At 37.3% G+C, this 24,931-nt stretch overlaps 1 non-coding gene across 1 annotated transcript; it reads left to right on the top strand.

Moving 5' to 3' along the window:
• The first annotated feature begins 21,162 nt into the window (after window positions 1–21,162).
• LOC131814244 (U2 spliceosomal RNA) lies at window positions 21,163–21,353 on the top strand. Its single transcript, XR_009347232.1, has one exon. It is a non-coding gene; the product is annotated as a U2 spliceosomal RNA (small nuclear RNA).
• The last annotated feature ends 3,578 nt before the right edge of the window (window positions 21,354–24,931 follow it).

The following is a 24,931-nucleotide window of genomic DNA, read 5'->3' on the forward strand; positions in this document are numbered from 1 at the left end:
GGTAGGAGATTTAAAATACAAAGCAAAAAATTCCAGAGCAATGAAACAAAGAGTCCTCTGAAAAGAAAGCAAGGATATGTTTGCTCAGAACCAGAATTAATGGTACCCTCTCAGCAGTTGGAATTTGTCCTTAAATGGCAGATACACAATTACTTATTTTCTTGTCTGTTCTGCTCATCTCTGAAATGAAAACTCCCTTATTTTACATGACTCTCTGTCAGCACTTCTTATTAGTCCAACTTCATCTTGATTTTCATTTTATGCTATAGTATTTGGCTGTACTCCTAGAAATTTATTTTGGACAAATGAGGTGTTTAACAACAATAACAATAAACTTTAAAAATCAAGCATCTTTTATTCTTATTTAAGCCCTCAAATTATTAGTTTGTCATGAGTATTTTTCCCTACACTCAACATCTCCATCCTTGGAAACCCAAAGTAAGAAGACTCTGGATTTGGAGGGAGAACAAGAATACTACTGGAGCTCTGCCACATTTGTAGGAGGGATATTGCATCCCTGACTGAATTCCTAGCCATTAACCCCTGACATTCTTCAAAAGGGGCTGAGAGTAATAGGACAAGAGATGAATAACCAATCACTAAACCAAATTGGACCACTTTGTGTGAACATGCATATAGATCCTTAAAGAACTGTGATCTTATAAGGGATGAGACAATCCACTTCCCCAGTTCTGGGGTAAATTGTTAGGAAATATTCAATTCATACTCCTATGAGTCACCTATACTCCCTAGAGGAGCAAATTAAGTTGGATGAGGAATTGCCCAAATCCACATGCAAATCAAGGAACCTCAGTTTAGCTCTCTCTCTTTTGTTTGGAACAGGTAAAACTAGAACTTAGCTGTTACTCTTTTCAATTGGTTTTAGCTTTTAATGTTAGATATATAAATAATTAAAATGTAAATGTGTGCTTTTGGATGACATCGGAGAGAGCAGATAATTTCATAATTTTCAATAGGATCTTCAATATTACAATTATAGTCAGTGAAATAGCTATTGAAAATAAACTTAGAATTCACTCAGCAGTAGGAAAGTTCAGAATTAAATGCTTATGTATTTTTTATCATAATATTTAATTGTATATTAAATATGTATCGCCTTTGACAGAAACAAAGGGAACTCTAGGGAATAAACACACCAGTCTGTTTCAGTTCTCTTAAAGTGAACAGAATTTGAAATTTGCTTTGCATCTCAGAGAAATAGATTGCGTTGGTTGTTGGATGATTGGCCAGTTTTTGGGGACTCAAGGTTAGTCTCTCCCACTAAAAAGTAATTGTCTGGTAAGATGCAGAAGACATTTGCATACCCTAATTTAAAATAGAAGAGTATCAGGGGCACCTGGGTGGTTCAGTCAGTTGAGCATCTTCCTTTGGCTAGGTTCATGATCCCAGGGTTCTGGGATAGAGTCCCGCATCTGGATCAGTGCTTAGAGGGGAGTCTGCTTCTCCCTCTGCCTCTGCCTATCCCCTGATCATGCTCTCTGTCTCTCACTCTCTTCAAAAATAAATAAATAAATAAAATAGAAGAATATATACTGACTGTGAACTATTGAATAAATGAATAATGAATATCAAATTCTTGAAGCCATACACTTTTCTTTAGGTAACTTTTCTGTGAGGCCTGAAAACCCAATGACCCAACAAATAGGATGAGGAACAGTTTAATTGTTGATGAATCTATCCTTTGGTTCCAGGAGGGCACTTGCTGAGTAGAGGGGACTGTGGTTGATAGATGTGCTGTGTTGTGTTGTGGCAGTACTTACTTCATTGGTCCTATTGATAACCTCTATAGATTTGGGGAGGAACAGATCTCCAAATAGAAGTTATATGGGTATATTAGGGTTCTCAAGAGAAATGGAACTAATAAGATGTATATATAATTCATATATGATTCATATGTGTGTATGTATGTGTGTGTAAATCTCACATATGTGTGTATATATGTGTGAAAATCTCTCTCTCTCTCTCTCTCTCTCTAGAGAGTCATATGTTATTATGACTAACATAATTATAGAGGCCGAGAAATCCAATAGTCTGCCTTGACAAACAGGAGATCCAAGAAGGCTAACCCATGAGTAGTTCAAAGGCCTGGGAACTGATGGTATAGATTCTAGTCTGAGTCTAAAGTCCTGAGAACCCAGAGCAACAAGGGCAGGAGATCCACATCCCAGCTCAAATGTTCGGGCAGAGATAATCAAATTCAAACTTCCTTTGCCTTTTTGTTGTATTCAAGCCCTCTAAGGATTTGGTGATGCCCATCTACATTAGCAAGGGGCCATCTGCTTTGCTCAATGCATTGACTCAAATGCTGATCTCCTCCAGAGACACCCTCACAAACACTCAGAAATGCTGTTTCACTGGCTATTTGGGCATCTTGTGGTAACATGGAAGTTGACACACAAAATTAACCACCACAGAGGGTAATTTTATTTCTACTTAGGTAGGATTCTGAATACATTCATATAACTTTTCAGTCACAATTAGGCAACTGCATTGTTGAAAATAGTTAACTATAAGTAATTGAAGTCATTATGTCACTTGACTTTGTAGAGGTAAATATTAAGTAAGTGAATGGTAAAGGCACAGAGTGTGTTCAGGTACAAAGGTGTTCGTTGAACTAGCCTTATAACGTTAACCAAAGCAAACTTCTGACATAGCAGTAGTATACCTTAAGAAAATGAGTTTATTTTCCAGTGAAGTAGTTTACATTTTGTTCTTTATAGTTATCTTGAAAGCATCCTATTATACAGCTGGCTGCCAGATCAGTGTCGAGTACACCATGGGTATCTGAATTATATGTAACTCAAAGCTCAGTAGGAGAAAAAGTCAAGCTAACTGGCAACCATTCTATTGCGCCTCTACCCTAACATTAATGAGTGTTGGGGAAGGATTGGGGGGGGTGGGGGGGATGGAGGGGCGGGGGGTTGGTTAGGGAGAGGATTAATAAGAGATATAGGTGATTTCATTTTTGTAAGTTTGAGCAGAGAATCCTTTTATACATGTAAATCCAAGCTTGTGATTATGGTAATAATATCTCTTGAAAAGAGAAATAGCTTCATTAAGTGAGGTGATTTTTCTCCTTTACTGGTATCTGCAGATAGGAAAAAAATATATACCTGAAATAAAAGTTGTTAATGATGATGAGGTTAACTTAGAGCCAGTCCTAAGTCAAAAGTTCTACCTTATTTACCAACAATAAATCCACATTACTTGCCTGGCATACTTTCCAGTAAGTTTTGATACCCTAGAGAGATTTTTATTCCAAATAATTATTTAATACTGTCCTAATAAATGAATGAATGCTGTTAGAGACCATATTATAAACTCCTGAGAATTACCATTTCCCTGCAATAAAAAGCATGCAGTGTAGAACTGTTCAATTATGCTGCTAAAGGAGTTTATATTTTCTTTTACATTAAGCCTAGTAGTAAAGAGAGGACACCTTCAGGGAATATAAACAATAATAATAGTTCTTTCTAAGATCTCAGAATTTTGGTGAGCACTAACTTCTCAGACAGTACATCTCTTAAGGTAAGGACATTTCTTCTTTTAGAGGCTTATTTACCATGTTGACCACATAACTTTCTCTTATTTGGGCCTCAGGGCCTCCTGCTTTTCTCCAGATTAGAAGTGATGAGCTTTAGTTAACAGAGAATCCCAGCAGTACAGGGATTTCTTTAAGGACTGTGATCAAAACAGGCTATCTCATTCTTCAGTTATTCCATATTCAGTGTCAGATCCTTGCTGAAAATCTTTGTTACTTTTATGACTGGATATCATTCTCAAGGGAGATGGTCATCCATGGAAAGAATTAAATATACATTAGCAAGTCTGACCCTTTGGGGTGTATTTACACTAACACTATTAGTTCTTAGCGAAAATCTGTAAGGCTCAGAGGAGGAATTAAGATTTCATATATAGACTTCAGTCACTCAGGGCATTATAAATTGCTGAAACAGTCTTGGGGTCATGCTCAGCAGCTGTAAGATTCCTACTAATGCTTTTTATGGGTGTGGTTTCAAAGGAGGTTTTAGTAAATGAGCTGTGATTTTGAGCAAGGCCAAGTTCTTTTTCAACGTCCCGGAAGTAGCAACATGCAAGTGCTGGAAAGTAGTATGGTTAGGCTCATATTCATGTACTGTAGAAGTGAATTGCTTTCACTTCAAGACAGAGAAAGTAATTTGTTTTTATTTTTAAATAAATACAAAATAAATAGAATTCATTCATAAAATACTTTTTAAACAGGGCTTTTAAAATATTTTATTCAGGAAAGTAATTTTCTGTTTCCTGAGGACTATTTCCAGAGGTTTATAAAAATAATTTAGTAGTTCATTTTTTTTTAGAAAAACATTTAATTATCTTTCCTTTCTGCTGGGAGCTTTTGGACCCTGTGAAGATCAATTGTTTGGTTTTCTAGCTCCCAAATATTTCTATGAAGATTATATCAAATTAAAATGCTGAAGAAGAGAAACCAGAGAATGGAATTCAGACTTGGTAGATGGTGTGACAGAGGCTTATCAATCAAATTTACAGATACATATGAAATCTAATACCCACCCTTGCCAATCTGCAAGTTTGTTTAGTATTATTGGTAGTATTTTATTCTTTTTGCCTACATACTCTGGTGTACAGAGTCCTTTGTCTCCACCCTGTTTTGCAGTGTTCTGTAAGCACTGCCATCACCCAGACCCTGAGGATAAATGAGCAAACTCATAAGTAAACTCGTGAAGGTCAATGCGTATTCCTTACCCACTATGCCTTCCTCTCAGACATGTGCATTTGAGAATAGAGGAATAGTTTCCTCATATAAAGCAATGGGCCATGGCACAGGGAAATTACATGAGGTGGTTCAGAACCTTGATGGAATTCCAGTGAACTCTGCTTTTATGTAGAGTTAAGATTTATTCTGTTCCCAAATCTGTTTCTTTGTTCCATACCTATGACATAATTAAAATCCAAGGAATGGCTTGTCATATGCATTGAAAAACCATGGGAAGTTGTTCAATATTTCAATAAATAACATCTGTCTTAATCATATGTAGTACTAGTTATGCTTGGCTTTTTAGGGCATTATTAGTGTAATAACAGTGTGAACACTAGTCAGGTTTAGAACATTTCTGAAGTGCACATATGTGACTTAAAAAGGGATTTTGAAACCAAGCAAGGAATAGTGGCCCAAATGTCCTTGTATCTGTGAAAAAGAGTAGAAAGTCCCACTTTGGGGCTGGGAGCTGATCCAGTGTTGGCTGTGTGCAAGACTCCTGAAGAGAATAGATGAAAAGAAATAAAGACCATAGTCCCTCAAAATAAAGCACTAAAGTAATTAACAATACTCAAAATAGATTGGCAGTATGAAGAGTGGTCTTTTAAAGGTACAAACAGGTACTAAGAGGGGGTTTAGTGAGCAAGGAGGAACAAAGTTAATGATTAAAATTGATACAGGCACTGGGGGACTGGGCAAACAGGGAAAAGAGACCTTGCCATCAGAGAGATATACTTGAGCAAATCGTTAGAAATTCATTTGCTCTGGAACCAGATAGTTTGCTTTAACATAGAGAATTCCCCCTGGAGTAGCAGCTAATTTTTTCTGCATTTGCTTTTCTTAAAGTGTTTCTATTCCAGCTTTGTAAGGGAGTTATATGATCTCTACCCAGCAGACATAAGGATGAACATGGAACCCGTATATGCTAAAGTAAATATAATAATGTAGGTTTAGAATGGTGGGCAGCAAAGAAGAAAGGACTCAGTCTTTCAGCTACATTTATTATTTTTCCTTTCAGAGCTTGTTCTTATGTTTGTATTCCACTCTTGTCGGATGGCATCACCATTCATACAATTATGTAAGTCAAATCCAGAAGTTACTCCTAAGCATACTCTTCTTGTATGTAAATTCAATCAATTACCTAATTTAGTCCGTGTCTGAGATATTCCACACATCCTTTTTTCTCCATCCAAAGTGTTCTAATTCAATGTTTCATGATCTCAGCATCATTTCATGTCTTCTTAAGTGATCTGACCAAGAGTCCCAACTCAGGCCTCATGTTGCTTCCTAAGTGTTTTCCTTTTTTATAAAATAAAATAAAATAAACATCCGATTATACTGCTATCCTGCTTGAAGCTAGTCACTGGATCCCTATAACTTATAAGGTCCAAATGAAGATATTTGAAGAAATCAAAATTGAGGGAGAAGAGCTCTAGAATTAGACCTATAGACTTGGGAGTAGCCAGCGTGGAAATGGGGGTTAAGATCATAAGTCTGTGTGAGAATTTCTGAGGCGTTCTCACAAAGCAAGGAAAAAAAAAAAAACCAAACAAAGAACAGATCCCTGGAGAACTTATCATTTAAGGAGAAGCCAAAGAAGAGTGAGTAAAAATAATGAAAGGCAATATTCTTAGGTATGGGAGGAGCATTGAGTTTTACAAAGTAAGGGAATAAGAATGTTTGGAGAACAGAGGTAAAATGCGGGCTAATCCACTGGATTTAACCTTCAGGAACTCAACAGTAGTGATATCAGAGATTAAATTGTGTCACTAGAATAGTGAGTAAAAGAGAGCGTCAGGCTAGGGCAGATGATAGGTGTGGTTGTTTGCAGGGAGAGGGGAAAAAGATAACAAAGTGGAGGCATTGAATAATAAAAAAAAAAATTGCCTTGGGGCACCTCGGTGGCTCAGTGGGTTAAGCCTCTGCCTTTGGCTCAGGTCGTGATCCCAGGGTCCTGAGATTGAGCTCTGCCTCGGGCTCTCTGCTCAGCAGGGAGCCTTCTTCCCCTTCTCTCTGCCTGCCTCTGCCTACTTGTGATCTCTGTCTGTCAAAATAAAATAAATAAAATCTTAAAAAATATTGCTTTACAATGATTGAATTATAAAGGTAGAGAGATTATGGGGGTTGGTAAAACAGAGAGATGATCTAATAGAATGGAAGGGCTTGAAGACACCTTGTGTAAAGGAGGGAGTGTTTGGTGGTAAGTCCTTAAAGAAGAAAAAGGGGGTGGAGTAAAGAGTTAAAATGAAGGAATTGGCTTTAAATAAGAAAATACCTCTAAATATCAGACATAATGAAAGAATGATCTCTATAGACAGGGGTACAAATTTTGCCAGGGGCCTCTAGGATGTAAAAATATGCTGTGCAAGTTCACAGTATATGCCCTGAGCTAACCTGCTATGGTTTTGCCACTTATCTGGGTAGCCTGGATAAATTGTTTAACCCCAAAGGGCTTCAATTTGTTCTAATGCACAAGTAATAATAGACCTTACCTCATAGGGCAGTGAGGATTAAAATAATTAGTGTATAACACTTAGACTATTAGCAATAATATGGTAAGCATTTGTTAAGTGTTGACTATTAGCTGTTATGTGCAAACTGGGACAGTTAATATGCTTGGGATTCTTAAAGTGGTCATGTCTGTACTACCTTTACTTATTCTAGTAAAAACTTTTCCCCCTTGGTGGCAGGGGTGAACACATGGCCGAAGTTAGGACAGGAAGACTGCTCACACCTTTTGTTTGGAGTGATCAGTTCAAAGCAGGCACAGGACCTAAGCTAGGACAAACAGAAACTTCCTAAGAATTTGTCTATCTCAGTTAAATTGGTTAAGTTTTCTTTTCTCCCTTTGGCAAGGCTATAAGCATATAACCCCAGAATTGCTGGTGTGTGTGTGTGTGTGTGTGTGTGTGTGTGTGTGTGTGTGTGTGTGTATTCTTTGCTGGGTGGAAAAAGACCTATATTGCTTATAGTGTAGCAGAGAATGACACTAATATTCAGAGAAAGGTAGAGACAAGCAGTGAAGAGAAGGACAGAGAAGTATCTGGACAAGAGTTGAATCTCTGCATTCAGTTGTCTTTGGGGCCAAAATCTGGCCCTTTCCATGGTAATGACGTAAGCAAAATTCCTTCCTTTTTAACCTAAGAAGGATGAGGGTGTTTGTTTTGTTTTTGTCACTTGCAACAAAGGAGACTATAAAATACATGGAAAGTTGTGTACCATTAACATTCTGAGACCAAGTGGGAAACAGGTGGGTGAATTGGATGTGGTTAGGTTCATCAAGCAAATATCAACAGGAAGATAGTGTACCCTCTATTTCAGTTAAGCATTTTACTAGAAAATGGTTTGTTCAATAAATGAGAAGTTGTAGATTCTTCAGTGTGGTTTGTAAAACCATTTCTTTCTCAGATCCCACAGGTATGATCTTTGATTTTTTTTTTTTTTTCCCTCCAATGGTGATCTAGAATGTGTGGTATCCTGTTCTTTCTAATGCCCTCTTTCCCCACTAAAGAATATGAGAATGTGAGGAAAAGGCAAATTGGAATGTTGGTCTGTTGTACCTTCTGTATCCCTGCCTTCAGTGGTGATGCTCTCCCTACCCCTAAGCAGGTGATCTTTCCACTCTTCATTGTCAAAATTGCAATGTCTCCTCAGATCCTAATTAACTACATCTGAGAGAACTGACTTAATAGTTGCACAACAGTTGTCAGAATGGTCTTTTTTATATCAAGTCATAAAAAGTTGATTTTTGTGATAGTAGTACAGGAAGAGACCAGGAGCAGTTGTGTGAAATTTATCATGCTGGGGGTTAGAAGGTCCTAGTTTGGCCCCTCGGTTTACTACTAGTTTGCACCTTCTGTCAAATGGCTATAACTCTCAGGGCCTCTGTTTTCTTGTGCGTTTGTATGATTGTATGCTACTAACTGGGGTACATCTGTCTAAATTTACAGCTCCTAAATTTCATTCTCCATGAAACGGGGAGGTGGGGTGGCATAAACACACGGCAAAACAGAAAATCTTACAAAATAATTTCCCAGCAATCTTCTGGAATTGCTATTCTGGACTGGAGAAAAGTAAAACCCTGTTTAGTCAGAGTCCTTCATTTCTTGAGGTCTAGGCAAAATTGACATTCCTCTGAAACTTACCCTCAAAATGCCTGTTCAACCACAGAACAATAAAGACAGATTATTATTACTGTCAATAATAACTACACCTTGGGAAGAGAAACAGTGGAATGATGGAGCATGAGTAAATCCTTCACCTTATAGACTTGGCAAGACAAAGGAAGCTGGATAAAATGGCAACTAGGGGGTTTAGAATTTTATTCCTGTGTGTGCAGTGATGAGGCAGGCAGGTTGGAACATTCTGCTGTGTGTTGATATTCTTTGGCCAAAGGTTATCCTGGGTGAATTTAAGGTTAAATAACTCAGTCTCTATACTGGAGACAGAGCTATGTGACTGCTTTGGCTCTACCAAGCATCCCCGTTAACTCTGCATATGTGAATCCAAGAAGGGATGAACAAATACAGGTCAAAACTCACCCACAGCTGAGTCAAGTCAACCATCTTTGACTCCTGAAGCCAATCAGGTCTTTTGTTTGGTCTGACACATAGACATTGACCTTTACAACTTTAACCAAAATGTTCTACACAATAGGTTGGGTGGGTGAAAAACAAAGTTGTGGGTTTTTTGTTTTTTTGTTTTTTTTTTTTTTTTCAGTTTGTTGGAAATTTTTTGAAGTGATTAGAGGAATCAATCTTCATGGCAATCATAACTTCCTAAGCTCAAATACTACTTTGTTAGACCATACTTTAGCCACAATTCTGGGCTCTCCTAACCAACCTTGTATTTTACAAATATTTGAACCTCTTGTCTTTCATATCAGTTTTATCCCACAGTTTCTGGACCTAACTGCTGGGGTAACAGTATATGTAAATAACTTTCTGGAAAAGTGTTGCTCACTCTTTAATACAAATATATGTATTTAATATTTAGCATCTACCATTTTTAATCTGCTGTTTAAAAAATCAGAGCAAAATCAAACTCCTCAAACTTACACAGAACAGTGTCATAATTTTTATTAGATACTGTTTTTGATGTGTTACATATCTTTATGCTTAGAAAAATCACTGTTCCACCGATTCTTCTAAATATCACACTATACTCAGCTCCTTACATCAAACATCAAGTGATGGTCTTTGGTCAACAGCAATAAACAGTTAAAACAAATAGGATAAATGGGCATTGACTCTTCAGAAATACTTATTTACTTTGCTTAAGGGCAAACTGGTATGCATCTCTTAAAACTTTGGTTTGTATGTGATAATAAATCAGTATTTTAAAGACTGATATTAATTTATCATAATATTAAAGACTACCGCAGTTTGTTGATATCAATTATACTGAAAATTTTTTTCTAAGATAAATTACACAACCTTGTGAATAATCACTGTGATCTTGTGGAACAGCTTATTAGCTGTAAAGGATTAAGTGACAGTTTAAAAATATTGCTTGGGACTATCTGAACTCATTTCATTAGAAGGTAAAAGCAGTATATTTTTAACATTGAAGCTGAAGGTTTTTAAATCAGGTGATTATATCTATAGCATGTGACCTTTTAAAATAGAAGCAATGTGGGATATTTGATTTTAAATGGTAGAGAATATTAAGCTATCCAGGGAGAATCTGCTATAAGGTCAAAGAGCAATAGGACTGAGAAAACTCTAATGATTGTAGAATAATTAAGCTTAATTTTTTCTACCTGAAGACAGAGAGGGCAAAACCATAAAAATATACATCAGCCATGCCTTTGAAGCTTTTCTCTTGTGGTTATTCTTAAGAATGAAGAGCCGCTCAACTTAAAAATGAAATATGATTTTTAAAAATGATTTCTTAATTTTACTACTATTTTTATCTTTATAATACAAATTTGAGACATTTTCTCTTACCAAATTTCAGAGCTTCAACTTTTCCATTAATGTATTTATGCTCCTTTGTGATATCATTTTTAGAATTGAAAAATTATCATTTTGCATCTCTTTTAACTATTTAATTTTTATATGGTAAGTGCTTCTTATAACTGGCCAACCTTTAAATATAGTGAACTAAAAGTCCTGGAGTCAAAGCTTCAGATTATTCCTGTTTTCACACTTCCATGACACTCTGGGATTATGTATAGACTCTGTAAACTACATCATGCTGATTTTGCTCTCTTATTTTGAGTATGCAAGAAAGCACTGCACATCGCAGAGTCCCCAGTGGAGACAGCACTGATTAACCTCCACCCACACCCAGGATGCACATTGCCGCAGGTTTAAAATTTTTATTGCCATGTCTTTGCTCAAAAACTTAATAATATATCCTCCTTATCCACATAATAAAGTAAAAAGTCTTCTACTTGGCATTGAAATGTCCTCAAAATTGGTCCTGTCACCTGTGATGATGTCACTGGTCTTCCTCTTTTTCCCTATACAAGGGCATCTAACCACCACACTAAGTTTGATCTCAGCCTACAACTGGTATCCAGGCCAAAAAAAAAAAAAAAAAAAAAGGTCCATGGTCAATTTCATGGATTTGAAATTAAGTCAGATTCCTTTTTTTTTTTTAGATAAAGATTTTATTTATTTGTCAGAAAGAGAGTATAAGTAGATAGAGCAGTAGGCAGATGAGAGGGAGAAGCAGGCTCTCTGCTGAGCAGGGAGCCAGATGTGGGGCTTGATCCCAGAATCCTGGGATCATGACCTGAGCAGAAAGCATCCCTACCTGGCCTTGGCCCTGACCACGTGCTTGACTTCAAGTGGCTGAGTATTGCCAAACAACAATTGCAAAGCCCCCTGTCCCTTGGTACCTAAACTTTTCCAATTTTCCTTCTAGCTAGGGATGGGTATATGACTTAATTCTGGGCAATGAGATGTGAGGCAAATCTCCTGGGAGCTTCTCAGAAATATTTTTCCTCCATGATTAAAAGATAGAGACTCCTAGGAACAAGCCATTGGCCTGTTCTCCATTCTTTCACTCTCAGACCATGTATAAGTTTATATGATTAGAATGTTTTTCTGGTTAATCTGAGACCCCTTAGATCATAAACAGAGTACAAAAGCTATTAAGAGGAGGCTGGCAGAGGTGGAGAGATACTCTGGCCTTCATCTCTAAGCCTTCTTTGGCACTGCCTACTTCCAGACTTTATGAAAAGTAAAAAATAAATGCCAAAATGTTTTAAGTTATTGTCAGGGAACTCTGTCATTTGTGGCCAGACTTTTTAACTGATACACTGAGATTCACCCACTAGCCCCAGATCAGTATCTGTCTTGCTTCTTTGCTAGGCACTAAAATTCCTCCAACAATAGAGTCTTTTTATGTATTCTCACATCACTAAAATTTACTGATGCACTTGCCTGGCCTTTACCCAAAGTTTGCTTGTCTGGATTTCTATCTACTGGTTGTGTTACAGTGTTGAGACATTCATCATTGTACTGGCTCATGGGTACATTCCAAAATGGCTCTCCTTGATTCTACCTTGCTCATAGGCTGCTCTCTTCATTCTCTTATACCATGGGCTTCACTTGCTCTCTTCATTCCCACCCAAATTATCCAAGATCCTCACCATTAGGAGCTCCCAAATGTCGAAGACTGTTTGGCAGTGATGGATCAGAAGAAATGACATAATGAGGTTGAATCCTAGCTCCTTTCCTTTCAGTCCCCCTGATCAATATAATAATAATAAACATAAATGCTTGCTTTTTTCTCATTTTTGTGAATCGTGTTGTATCTGTTCCCTCCTCTCTGGGGTGATTGACTTTACCCTCCCCTTCCTCCTAGATTTTGACTTGTCTTTAAGAATGAAAATTACTGTTTTACAAATGTGTATATGAGTTTTCTCACCCTAAACTTACGCAAATGTCCTCTTTGAATCTTTGTTTCTGGCTTTGTTATAGGCTAAAGGAAAAATGAATTAGCTTCAGTTTATCAGTTAGAAAGCATAATAAGAAATACATAGAAACACACAGATTGTGTAACTTTCCTACACTTCCCTCTTTATGACCTGGTCTCTATGACAATTTCTTGTATATGAGATGTGGTAATTCCTAGATGACAGGGAAACTGGAATAGCAAAGTTCTAGAGGCCAGATCAGGCCAGTAAAAGTCTACATGTAAGGCAGTTTGAGTAAACAGAGGTAAGGGATCTCATTTTGACAATTTTCAGGCTGTGAGGGGAAGACATTGCTATAACTATTAAAGTGAGGAGTAATAAGCAAAAGGGAGAATGGTGAAGCTGCCCACCAGACAGGGAAAGAACATTTCTAAACAATACAAGAATAATAACTAGAACAAAAGACTTAGGATATTACAAGTGTAATATCAATCATATGCTACTTTCTACAGTTGTGCTGACCAGTATGGGCAGCCAATAGCCACAGTTGGCAACTGAATGCTTGAATTAGGGCTAATCCAAATTAAGATACGCTATAAGTATAAAATACACATGAGGTTTTGGGGCACCTGGGTGGCTCAGTGGGTTAAGCCTCTGCCTTCCGCTCAGATCATGATCTCAGGGTCCTGGGATGGAGCCCTGCATCCGGATCTCTGCTCAGCAGGGAGCCTGCTTCCCCCTCTCTCTCTGCCTGCCCCTCTGCCTGCTTGTGCTCTCTCTCTCTCTGTGTGTCAAATAAATAAATAAAATCTTCAAAAAAAAAATACACATGGGGTTTTAAAGACTTAGTATAAAAATAGAATGTGAAATATGTCAATTATTATTATATGTCAAGGATAATATTCTGAATATCGTTGGTTAAGTAAAACATATCATTGAAGGTAAAACAAAACAAAAAAACCCACAAAAACCAGCAATCCCATGGGTATGTATTCCAAGCATTCAGCAGTTTAGAGCAACTATGCAGGCCAATAGTGAGATTCTACCTTAAGGAGCTGTGTTGCCTGGTTTGAAAGCTTGGAATGTAAGCCCTTTGAGGATCAGGAACCTGTCAATCTCACATCTCCAGATTCTAAGTGTTCCTGGTACATGGTAAGGCTAAAAAAAATTTGAATAATTGACTAATTAATTAATGACCTTCTGATAATGGCCAGTCAAGTTTATTCTATATCCATGGTCTCTGAGCTCATTTTTGGTTGTGCCTCTTATGGTCAATGACTGGCTAGGATAGGTGGACAGATGCGTGGGTGGACAGATAGACAGAGAGACATATACCATGGGCTCTTTTCAAAATGTTAATAAGATTAGGAAATTAGATTAGGAAATAAGATTAGGAAACTAGAAATTTAAATAGTATCATATTTCCACATGCATAGAAGAAAAAGAAATGGTTTTCACCTCCCTTCCCTTCAGTTCTTCTGTTTTCAATAAGAATTAAAGAAAGTTGGGTAGGGCTTATGTGATGGTTGTTTATTGGTCTTCTAATTGGCATTCCCTGATAACTCTATTAAAATATGTATGTTTTTATCCTCGCATTCTTAGTCTACTTTCCTACATGATTTTTCTCCATAAGTCATTTCACTCTCTGTATTTTTCATACTGGATATTTGCTTATATGTTCATTGCCTATTCAACTTTATTAAGTTCCTGTAAGGCAGGGACTGTTTTGTTCCCAGTATCTGTGGTAGAACCTGGCAGGTGGTAGTGAACATATATTTGTTGAATGAATCAGTCAATGTATGATTAAAACAGGAGCATGCTCAGCATCTCTGAGAGCAATTTCAGGAATAATTGTAAAAAGGAGTCTTTCCTTGCCTGATCTAGGCATAGAATGTGACTGGCAAGGAAAAATAAAAGTATGTGAAGGCGGGAAGGAAAAACCCTAGATAAATGATAATATAATTAAAAAGATAAGGATAAAAAATGGAATTATTTTTATTCCAAAAACAAGGAAAATAGATTCTCAGACTCATGAACTCTCATAATTTTGTATTGCGAAGTAAATTTCAAAATGTAATACATATAAGAAGAAATACTTTCTTTTAATGATTACTCTTACGGAAGTCAGTGAACATGCAACTATTTTTATCATACTGTGAGGCAATGGCCTTTTGCATAAATAAGTACCAATGATACGAGACAAGCAATAAAGGATCCCAAAGATGCAAAATCTGTCCAGGCATAAACTGAGGGGAGACAGAGTTAAAAGCGAGGCAACTGGTTAACCCAGACTCGTTTGTAATATGGATGGAATTAGACAAATGTTGCAGTATTTTTCATCCGGATGTGTTTAAGGTCACTTCAGAATCTGGAATTTACATCTTCCTTTCCTCATTCACTTCGCTCTACTAACTTCCCTTGAACTTTTGCCGGGGGAGTCTCAATTTTCTATACAGTTGATTGTTTTTGTGAGAACAGTGGAGAAAAGAGCCAAAGAAGACCTGTCACATTTAGGCAAGAAGATACAGATGCATGTTTGTAAAGCAGTCATTTCCATTCCCAAAGAAAAGGCATCTGAGGCTGTAGAGAAGGGGGTGAGAAAGCTACTTACTGTAGGGAGGAGGGAGCAGGTGCTGGATTCCTAGCAATGGGAGGAAAAGAGGATTTTTTAAAAATTTTGTTTTTTAAATTAGTATCATTATTTATTTTTTTTTTTATTGTGTAGTTCCAGCGACAGAGTGAAAAGGACTTGGGACAGAGCTGCAAAATTCAAGGAAGTGGAGCCAAATAGTTAAAAAGTTTGAGTTTATACATGGATGAGGGTGTGGGGTGTGATAGTCACAGAAAAAAAATGGGAATGAGAGAATTCTAAAGAGGAGGCTGGCTGGGACAGAGGGGAGAAGGCAGGAGGGAGACGGGGGGGGGGGGGGTGTACAGAGGGAGAAAGAAGGAGGGGGAGGAAGGGAGGGGGAGGGAGGGAGAGACAAAACATTTCCATTACTGTATGGATTTGCCCAGGACTCTTTCATTCTAGGAAGCTGGAGACATGAATGCATATTTATTGGACATCTTTCAGGCTCACAAGTTCCTGTGATACGGCATGGATGGAGACAAGGATGAGACTGAGCCTTGACCTTGAGGGAGTCTAGTGAGTCCTAGCCTATGGAATTTGTTTTCATAAAATAAAACAGTTTCATCTCAGAAGTTAAGGTCAGAGGACTCACAGCAAAGGAAGAATTCTTCTGGCTCATAGTCTACTTAATGTTTCATAATAAAACAAACCAAAAAGCCAATTCTCATAGATATCATTGTTAACCACAGACATGGTTCTTAAAATATATCTCTATGACTCTTTCTGCCTCTGCTAACCCGAGTTATAAAACCAGCCATAACTTGGCGGCAACTGGGATTGTCATCTACTAATAAGCACTATTATTATTATTAATTTTTCAAAGATTTTATTTATTTATTTGACAGACAGAGATCACAAGTAGGCGGAGAGGCAGGCAGAGAGAGAGAGAGGGGGAAGCAGGCTCCCTGAGAGCAGAGAGCCTGATGCAGGGCTTGATCCCAGGACCCTGGGAATCATGACCTGAGCCAAAGGCAGAGGCTTTTACCCACTGAGCCACCCAGGTGCCCTATGCACTATTATTTTTACTAGAGAAAGGGAAATAGAAAATAGAGAATACAAAAGATATCCTGTAAGGATATAAAGAGTATGTGTTTACTAGAAAGCAATATGAGGCTTGTCAAGGATCCAGTTTCCCAGTAAATAGTACCGGAGATATGCATACTAACTGGATTTTTTAAGGAATGAGAAAATGATGAGCAAAAGAACCGTCTTGTCTTAAAAGCAGACTAGGAAAAGAGAGCAGCTAAAGCTTATACCTGGAATTATGTATAAAGGCATAACGCAATTACCAAAACTTCATATTTCTACTCAGTATTTAAATTTAACTCTGATAACATTTATTAAACTCTTACTACTGTGAGGCATGCTGTGAGAACTATAGACTAAGCCAAAGGGCCAGTTATAATCCTTAAGAAATTTCTACTCCTGTCATTTGTTTATCAAAAAAGACCAGAATATGAGGCAATATATGTAAGGGAAGAATGTTAGAGTGATAAAGTAAAAACAGAAATTTTACCACAGATAAAAAAAAAATTAATAAGTAATAATGACTTAAGTTGACATAGTATTTTCATTTTTTAAATACTTCTTACACAGCTCATTCAGTAGGATACAGAGCAATGTAGTAGAAATGAGGACAGGGTTTTGAGTCCTAGCTCTGTCACCTAATTGGCCTTGGTAAAATTATTTGACATCTTCTGAACATCCTTTTCTTTGCTTGTAAAGAGAGTATAAAATTGAGCATGGTATTTTAATGAAGATTCAATGGAATAGTTTATGTTAAATGTGTAGAGAATGGTATTAAGTTTTCAGTAAATGTCAGATATCATCCTAATCATCATCGTCATTATCACCCTCCTCATTACTGGGCTATTCTGGGGATTATAGTTCATAAAAAAATACAACATCCTTGGCATGTAATACACTTCAAAAATGGTAAAAATTCCATCTGCACAATATGTGACTTTATTTGTAATCAGTAAAGTCCAATGGATAGATATAGCCTTTTCCCTAATTTGCAAATGAGACAACTAAGAAAAATCTAATGGTTTGCCAAAACCACAGAGAATTAATAATGACCCTGTGCAAATGGCACACTGTCATGGCTAGAATTGTGGGTTATAGAGCCAAATTACCTGGATTTAATCCCTGACTGAACCACTTTGTGACTTTGGAAAGGTTACTTACATTTCTGTGCTTCAATTTTTATCATCTCAAAGGTTAGATTAATAGTGATATCTACCTCTTAGCATTATGACATACCGGTAGCCTATGCTTCAGATTATTTGGACAATTGTTCCCCAAACATCTATATACTCCTCCACATTTCACAGACCTTTTGTAGTTAGGGCACAGGAAAATTTCTAACCAATGGTTTGTAAGACCATTATCAAGTCTGGGCCAAAGCATTGAAGAACTGGTGGGAGCCTCTTCACCTCTTTCTTCCCTTACTGAAGTGGTCTGGAAATTGTACATTATTATGGCAGGTTTGCAAATCCAAACAACCTGGATCACTTAATAAGACACTGCATGGAGGACAGCTTCCTTGAGAAGACATCTGACCTGTGTCAGAATTGCCCTGGGCAAGAAATGAGCCTTTATTGTGCCAGGTCACAGAGATTTTTGGTTTACTTTTTTATGACAGCATAACCTAGCCTATCCTTACTATATAATCAGGATAATGGGTCCAGACCTAGAGCCCACCTACATTGTTTATTGGGATACCAGAGTAATCAGAGAAATATCTTCAAGTGAGTTGAAATTCTGAAGCTATTGAAAATATCAGGACAAGTTGTATTTGCTTCTTCTATTCATCATATTTGATGAATACTAGCTGCAAATTCTTCCTGGGTATGACCCACTGAAATTGCTGTCTATACTTATCAAATGCAGTTAATAATATGACATCAGTAATTTTTTTTTTAAAACAGTCAACTACCCCTAGTCATGCCCTTACCCAGAAAATAAGGATTAAAGACTCTCTGAGACCTTTCAGTAGCCCAAAGCAGGTGGTTCAGTTTGGGAGTAGGGAAAGGAGACTATGTGCTAATTAGGTATGGTTATTCATTTCCATAAAGTGGTCCTTGATTAGTTTCAGAACTCAAGTAATTATGGTGCCTTGTACCCAATAAATGTTCAATGGTGACAGCTATAATGTTGAGGGAGCATGGTCCAAAATCACTTAGGATTCTGGAAATGCAAGAGCTTCTTAGAAAATAAGAATAAAAGCAATTAATTAAAATGTTTATTGGACATCAGAGTATTCATTATGTTATTCATTAAGATTTAAAACTCTATTATTCTTTTATTTTAATCTGAGTTTTTCCAACCTCAAAGAAATTTCCTGTTGATCAAGAGACCATGTTAAAAAAAATTAAAGAGAAGGATCCAGGGAACTCCGAAGAAATTACATTATGATTTGCAGAAAACTCAGAATGCAAATTTCTGACTGCCTTTCTTGAATTATGTCAAAACATTCCTTTGGCAGTCTCCAAAAAGGAACAAACTGAATAATATCCAAAGGTTCTGGAATCTAGCACAAGCACCAGCAAATGCATAGTAGTGCTTATGAGTGCAGAGCTGCCTTTTTCTGGCAGGGCATAGTGAAGTGTGTGACAACATAAATCCATGCTTCAAGTTAAGTAAGAACAGCTCAGTTTTAAGGGGAGAAGTTCAAAGTGATTCTCGGATACCTCTTTTGTTTTGTAACAATGGGTATCCCTGAGGCTCCAATCATCTACCAACTTGTTAACCAAGTATGTGACTGACAAGGTTAAAGAATGAAAAAAGCGCCACAAATTTTAAAAGCTGCTCCAGATAAATTATGAAAATTGGTATACAGGCAAGAGCAAACAGCTGTTGTTTTCCAATGAGTGTTCTCCATTCTAAAATTGAGTGAAGAGATCTTTGTCCAAAAAAAGAACAAAATATAAAACTATGCGGATTAAGAAGATTCACTTATCTACTCCCTAAAACATATCCTTAAATTATAGTTCAGCTTCATTTGATATAATTTCCTGAATCTCTTATGGATGATACAGTTTCATTATGTAAATGGTTTTGTTGAAGTATTTATTTTATAAAGCAGCCAGAGGCTAAACTCCCCACTGAGTTTTATTCTTTAGGTTCCCAAAGAGACTCTCTTTCTGTGAAATGCCAGGCTCGGGGAAAACTGTTTTGGCTGTGATTTGTAGGGGATGGGGGCTGAATATGGAATAAATAAATACTCAGTAAGGGGTCCAGAGGGAACCAACATAGCTCTAACCATGTAACTATTGATCCGCAGAACTCAGCATTGTCTAAGTGATCACTGAACTGATTTTCTTTTTCTTTTTTCAATTTAATTTAATTTAATTTTTTTCAGTGTTCCAAAATTCATTTTTTATGCACCACACCCTGTGCTCCATGCAATACATGCCCTCCATAATACCCACCACCAGGCTCACCCAGCTGATATTCTAAGCAAGGAGTCTGTTAGAATAACAAATGGCTCTTTTGCAGGGGAATTGCCTAAGCCACCATTATTCTGAATACTTTGCAGCCATCTCCATCCTGAACCTGCTAAGTTCACTTATGTTTTTCAGGGCCCATGTGGGAGCGACATTACTCAGCCAAGAGAGGTAGTTTCCTAGTTTCAGCTGTTATCTGCACATAGAGAGGTCAGGGAACATAAATGAAGTGGGCACAGTCTGATGTTAATATACTGGTTATTTTATATGTGTATCAGTTTACCAGTAGATTAGGAGATCTGCAGCTGTATATATGACACAGACCATATTTTACATGTTAAGTACTACAAATCAGCTGTTAACAGTGACTGATTTATTCCTCTTTGATGCACCCTCTGCTAAGCTAGCGCAGTGGGTACCGTGGCGGTGCCTTTCATTAGTGTCCCATAATAGAGTATTTATGATGCTACTGTTGACTCGTGGAGATGTATTTTACATCTCTGCATAGTAAGTTACAGTGCAAGACAGAAATAAGTTTCAGGATGAGGCATTAAAAAGAAAAGAGGTTTGGTTATGATTACAACAACATAATCATTACAAAGAAGAAATTAGTTACCTGACCAGGAAGTTCTTAAGCCTGTAGAAAAATGCAAGTAGGAGGGTACTGTTAGATGTTTCCTCAAGGGGCGCCTGGGTGGCTCAGTGGGTTGAGGCCTCTGCCTTCGGCTCCAGTCATGATCCCAGGCTCCAGTCATGATCCCAGGCTCCTGGGATCAAGCCCCGAGTCAGGCTCTCTGGCTCTCTGCTCGGCGGGGAGCCTGCTTCCCTTCCTTTCTCTCTGCCTGCTTCTCTGCCTACTTGTGATCTCTGTCTGTCAAATAAATAAAATATATATATAAAAAAAAAAGAATGTTTCCTCAACCCAACTGATAACAGATATAAAGTCTCTGACACCCAGAAACAGGTTAAGTAGGACTTTGTAGGGTAGCTAGCTGTCTGAGAATACCGCATCAAGAGAATTCTTCAAGCTTGTTCCAGTTATTATTTTTCTTCTAGGAAAATGGCCTTGTACCTTTATGATTTTACAGATACTATGTGTCATTTTTTTGTTTTCTACAATATTATGCTTTATGAAAAACTTTACCTGGGATGAATTAAAATTATTTTTATTTTGAAAAATTTAGACCTTTATTTTAAAATTCTATTATTTCTGGGATGATTTGCCAAGCTTGATTTCCTTTGTTAGACCAGCATCATGCATGATTACATTGCATTTAATTGAGATGGAATAATCTATCTCATTTGTGTATAAGACCTAAATCCCCATTTATGATGGAAGTGTTAGTTTGGCATATGGTCTTGGTCACATTACTATTGCAAAACAGTACTGAAAGAAAGACCTAGGACATCCATGGTTAAAAATCAAATTTCAATCGCTTCTCGGCCTTTTGGCTAAGATCAAGTGTAATGTCTGTTCTTATCAGCTTAATAGCTAATGCATCCTCTATTTGAGGACAATATATTATATAGATTTTTGGAACAGGGAGATGGAATAGGAGCTTGCTCCATCCACTCCACACATCGACCTGGTATTGTAGTACTTCCAGGAATGGTGCACCCCCTTGGGGGTTAAAAGACACAGTGGCAAATAACAGAGTTTGTTTAAAAAAAAAAATCAAATTTCATAAATAGGTCTGAGTCATAAGCTGGGATGCTATTAATCTGTTATTCCTGAGGTTCTTAACTTTAAACTTTACAAGCTAAAGAATAACTGCTATATTCCTGCATATCAAAACTTCCTATTTGTTACATTGGGATATAAAGAAGTTGAGATTTGAGAGAACTCCTGACCAAGTTCCACCGGAACTTGTTGGATCATCTCACAATTTCACTGTACTTCTTTTTAGTGTTTTACAGTTGAAGTGAGCTATATGAGATCATTTGGGAATTTTTGGACACTAGTATTAATTATAGTTAATGATTGCAAACATGTTCTATGTTTCTCAGGCCCCACCCAAAGTTGGATCATCCTACTTTTTCATGAATAGTATCTCCTGACTGTTGTCCTCCCTCCATAGGGAGACTTCCTTTGCTATGTGTCCCATATCTCAGAGAGGAAGGGAAGGGGGTTCCCAATGTGGACTCATGAATACCACTCTCAATACGATTTACTTGATCTTTCTCCTCTCTTCCAGTGCACGTTGTTACTGCTTGTGATAAACCCTTTGGCTCCCTCAAATCCCTTACCCTCCAACTCCAGTGTTGCATTCCCTGGTCCAAGTTGAGGGCTATTGAAGTCATGCACCTCAGATCCTGAAACAAAGTTTCTCATTGTGCAAAGCCCACATGAGGCACACAAATGCAAATGATGACCATGCCCTGGGACCCTTGCAGATGGACTCATAGAGAAGAACTCCCCATTTCCTTTAAATTGCACAATGGTTAACAGCTTTGGAGGCTGAATGCGACTAGGTTCAAATCCCAGCTTTCCCACTTACTTGCTGTGTGAGTTCAGACAAGTTTCTTAACCTATCTTGCAATTTACTTAAAATGTTGTGAATAAAACCAATATTTATTTCATAAGGTTGCTGAGAGGATTCAGTGATTTAAAATATGCTTGGAACAGTACATGGTGCATGGTAAAAACTCTAGATATCAGTTGACTTGGATTTTAAGTGCCAAATCAGTGCCATTTTGTGTTTTCAAAGGATCAAGATTATGTTTATGCAAACAGTTCTCTCAATTTTTAGTTTTAGTGACCTGTCCTCACCCCAGTCCCTTTTCTGTAAGAAATGCATGGGGTCTGGACCAAAAGACCATCTGAGTCAGAAGTATCCTTTTGCTTTTTTTCTAGCCTCTGCACATTGTTACACTGACATTCAGTAGGACTTACCTGTCTCCTCTGTATTGATTCTTTCTCAAAGGCTACCCATTGCCCCCACACAAGCACTATCCTTGTGGAATGGTACCTAACAGACTGAAAGAAACAACTGAATTCCAAGTGAGCAAATTTAGGCTAGGCTGGGGATCTTGCTGTACAGGAAATTTTCAAAAGAATGATTCCTTTTAATTGCAATATGTTTACAAGACAGATCTTCAAATTAGCATTTACTTTGGGTAAATGAAGGCCTAATGCACTTGAGCCAAAAGTTATGTGTATTCCAACTTTGAGAAATGTACCTGCTTCAATGAGGCAGGTACAAGAGATTGTGAATGTTTCAAGAAAGGCAATTCTTGTCACTACTCTCCATGGCTCCTCTTCTGTGGTACTTATTTCTTGATGTAGGTAGACCATGGTGATATCATTCAACCTGGCGGAGTTTATCTCATAAATATCACATAAACTTTTAGCAAAGTTCCTTCCTAGTAGCTAGCATAATCAGCAGTATTATTCATTCATTAAAAAAATTTTATTATGAAATCTGCTATGTCTATTTTCTTCTCTTAATTGCCTTCTTACTAAACTCTGCAGGTCTTGTTTTGTAAGCTTGCTGACATTTAACTGTTTTCCAGCTGATGGCATGGACAATGGACATGCTACAGTTCAACTCACCAAATTAAAATGACTCCTAGATTAGAATACTCAGAAGAACCTAGTCATTTGTACACCCTTCAGATTTACCCTTGCTCACCTATTCTCTCCAGAGCATAATCTCTTTTGAGTAAACAAACTAACTGTGGACTTGATAATTTGGGTCCTTGGAGCTTGAGCTTACCTCTGTAGACTACCTGTCACTTGTCTTTGTGCCCTGTGCTTGTACCAGCCTGAACTACTTGCAGTTAATGGTGGGTGTCCTGCATTTTAATGGTGCTGCGCCTTTGTGCACACTGCTCTCTCCCTCTGCAATGCCCTCTGGCTCTCCTTCACTTTCTTTGCCTGATTTACTCCCACTTATCCATCACATCTCATTTGAGGTATCAGCTTTTAAGAGCCAAACAGTCAGTGCGTAGGACTGACACAGTGCACTGTTTAAACCCTACTATAGCAAATGTGACCCTGGAATATAAACAGTTGCTTTCTCTACTCCCCACCAGAAAATTGTCTTCTTGAGGACAGAAACTGGGTCTTTTATACCTATATTCCGAGTAGCTAGCTCCAGGTTTAGTATGTAGTGGCTGCTTAATAAATATTATAAGTTAAAAAATGAATGAATAAATGAATGAATGAATCTATTAATGATTGTATCAACAAAGGAATTATTTTGGGTTTTCCTAATTAATAGGTATTTAATTGTGAAGATTTGAGAGAAAAGAGAAATAAGGTAAAGTATGTAGAGGCCTATTATACATGTTAGACTGTATGGAAAGAGATGATAAAGAAATTTTGGCTTATATTGACTATTAGTTATATTTCTTTGGATTGAATTTTCCTCTAAATTTCCTTTAGTTTTATTATTAGAGTAATTGAATTTTTCTTACTCTATTTAATCTGAACAGTGATGTTATAGCATTGGTATGCTTATTGTATCCATTTTACAGATAGAGAAATTAAGTGTCCTGCATAGTAAGAGTCTTGCCCAAGGTTACAAAGTCATAAGTTGTAGAGTCAAAATTCAAACCCTGGTCATCAGGACGGACATTCAGCATCTTTTGTAGGAAAACAACAACCTGACATTTAGGTGCAAAAATTGCTCTACTAAAGGGAAGAGGGAATGTGTAAAATGATGCATAACACACAGGCTTGATCTAAAAAGCATGAGGTCTGATGTCTCTGTGCCCACAGTGCAAGTCTGGGAGCAAACCTTTACTAACTGCATAACCTCAAGAAATCCATTAACTTCTCCTAGTGTCATTGTCTCCTCATTAAATTACAATTATTAGTACCTGTCCTGAGCAGTTTTACTGTGAGGATTAGAAATAATGTGTATAAAGTTCCTAGCATGAAGCAGGCGCTCCAAAAAAATGTTATTCTTACTATAGTTTGTGCCTTTAAACATTGGCTTTACAGCTTTGCACTACATGACAACCAGAAGTTTGAGGTACAAACTCAGTACTGAATATTGTGTAAAATTGTCTGAAAAATGTTCACATAAATTAATACCTTTTTCATTCTGTTGCATTTTTGCCCTGCTTCTTGGGCGAAGTACATTTCACATTTTGGAGCTTACTAGTTTGTACAAATAGAAAAAAAAAAACCCCACCTTTCAAATATGTGAATGTCTAATGATACAACAAAGGGAATTTCACAAGCAAATTTATTA

The sequence above is a fragment of the Mustela lutreola genome, chromosome 13 (genome assembly GCF_030435805.1).
Source record: "Mustela lutreola isolate mMusLut2 chromosome 13, mMusLut2.pri, whole genome shotgun sequence".
NCBI lineage: Eukaryota > Metazoa > Chordata > Mammalia > Carnivora > Mustelidae > Mustela > Mustela lutreola.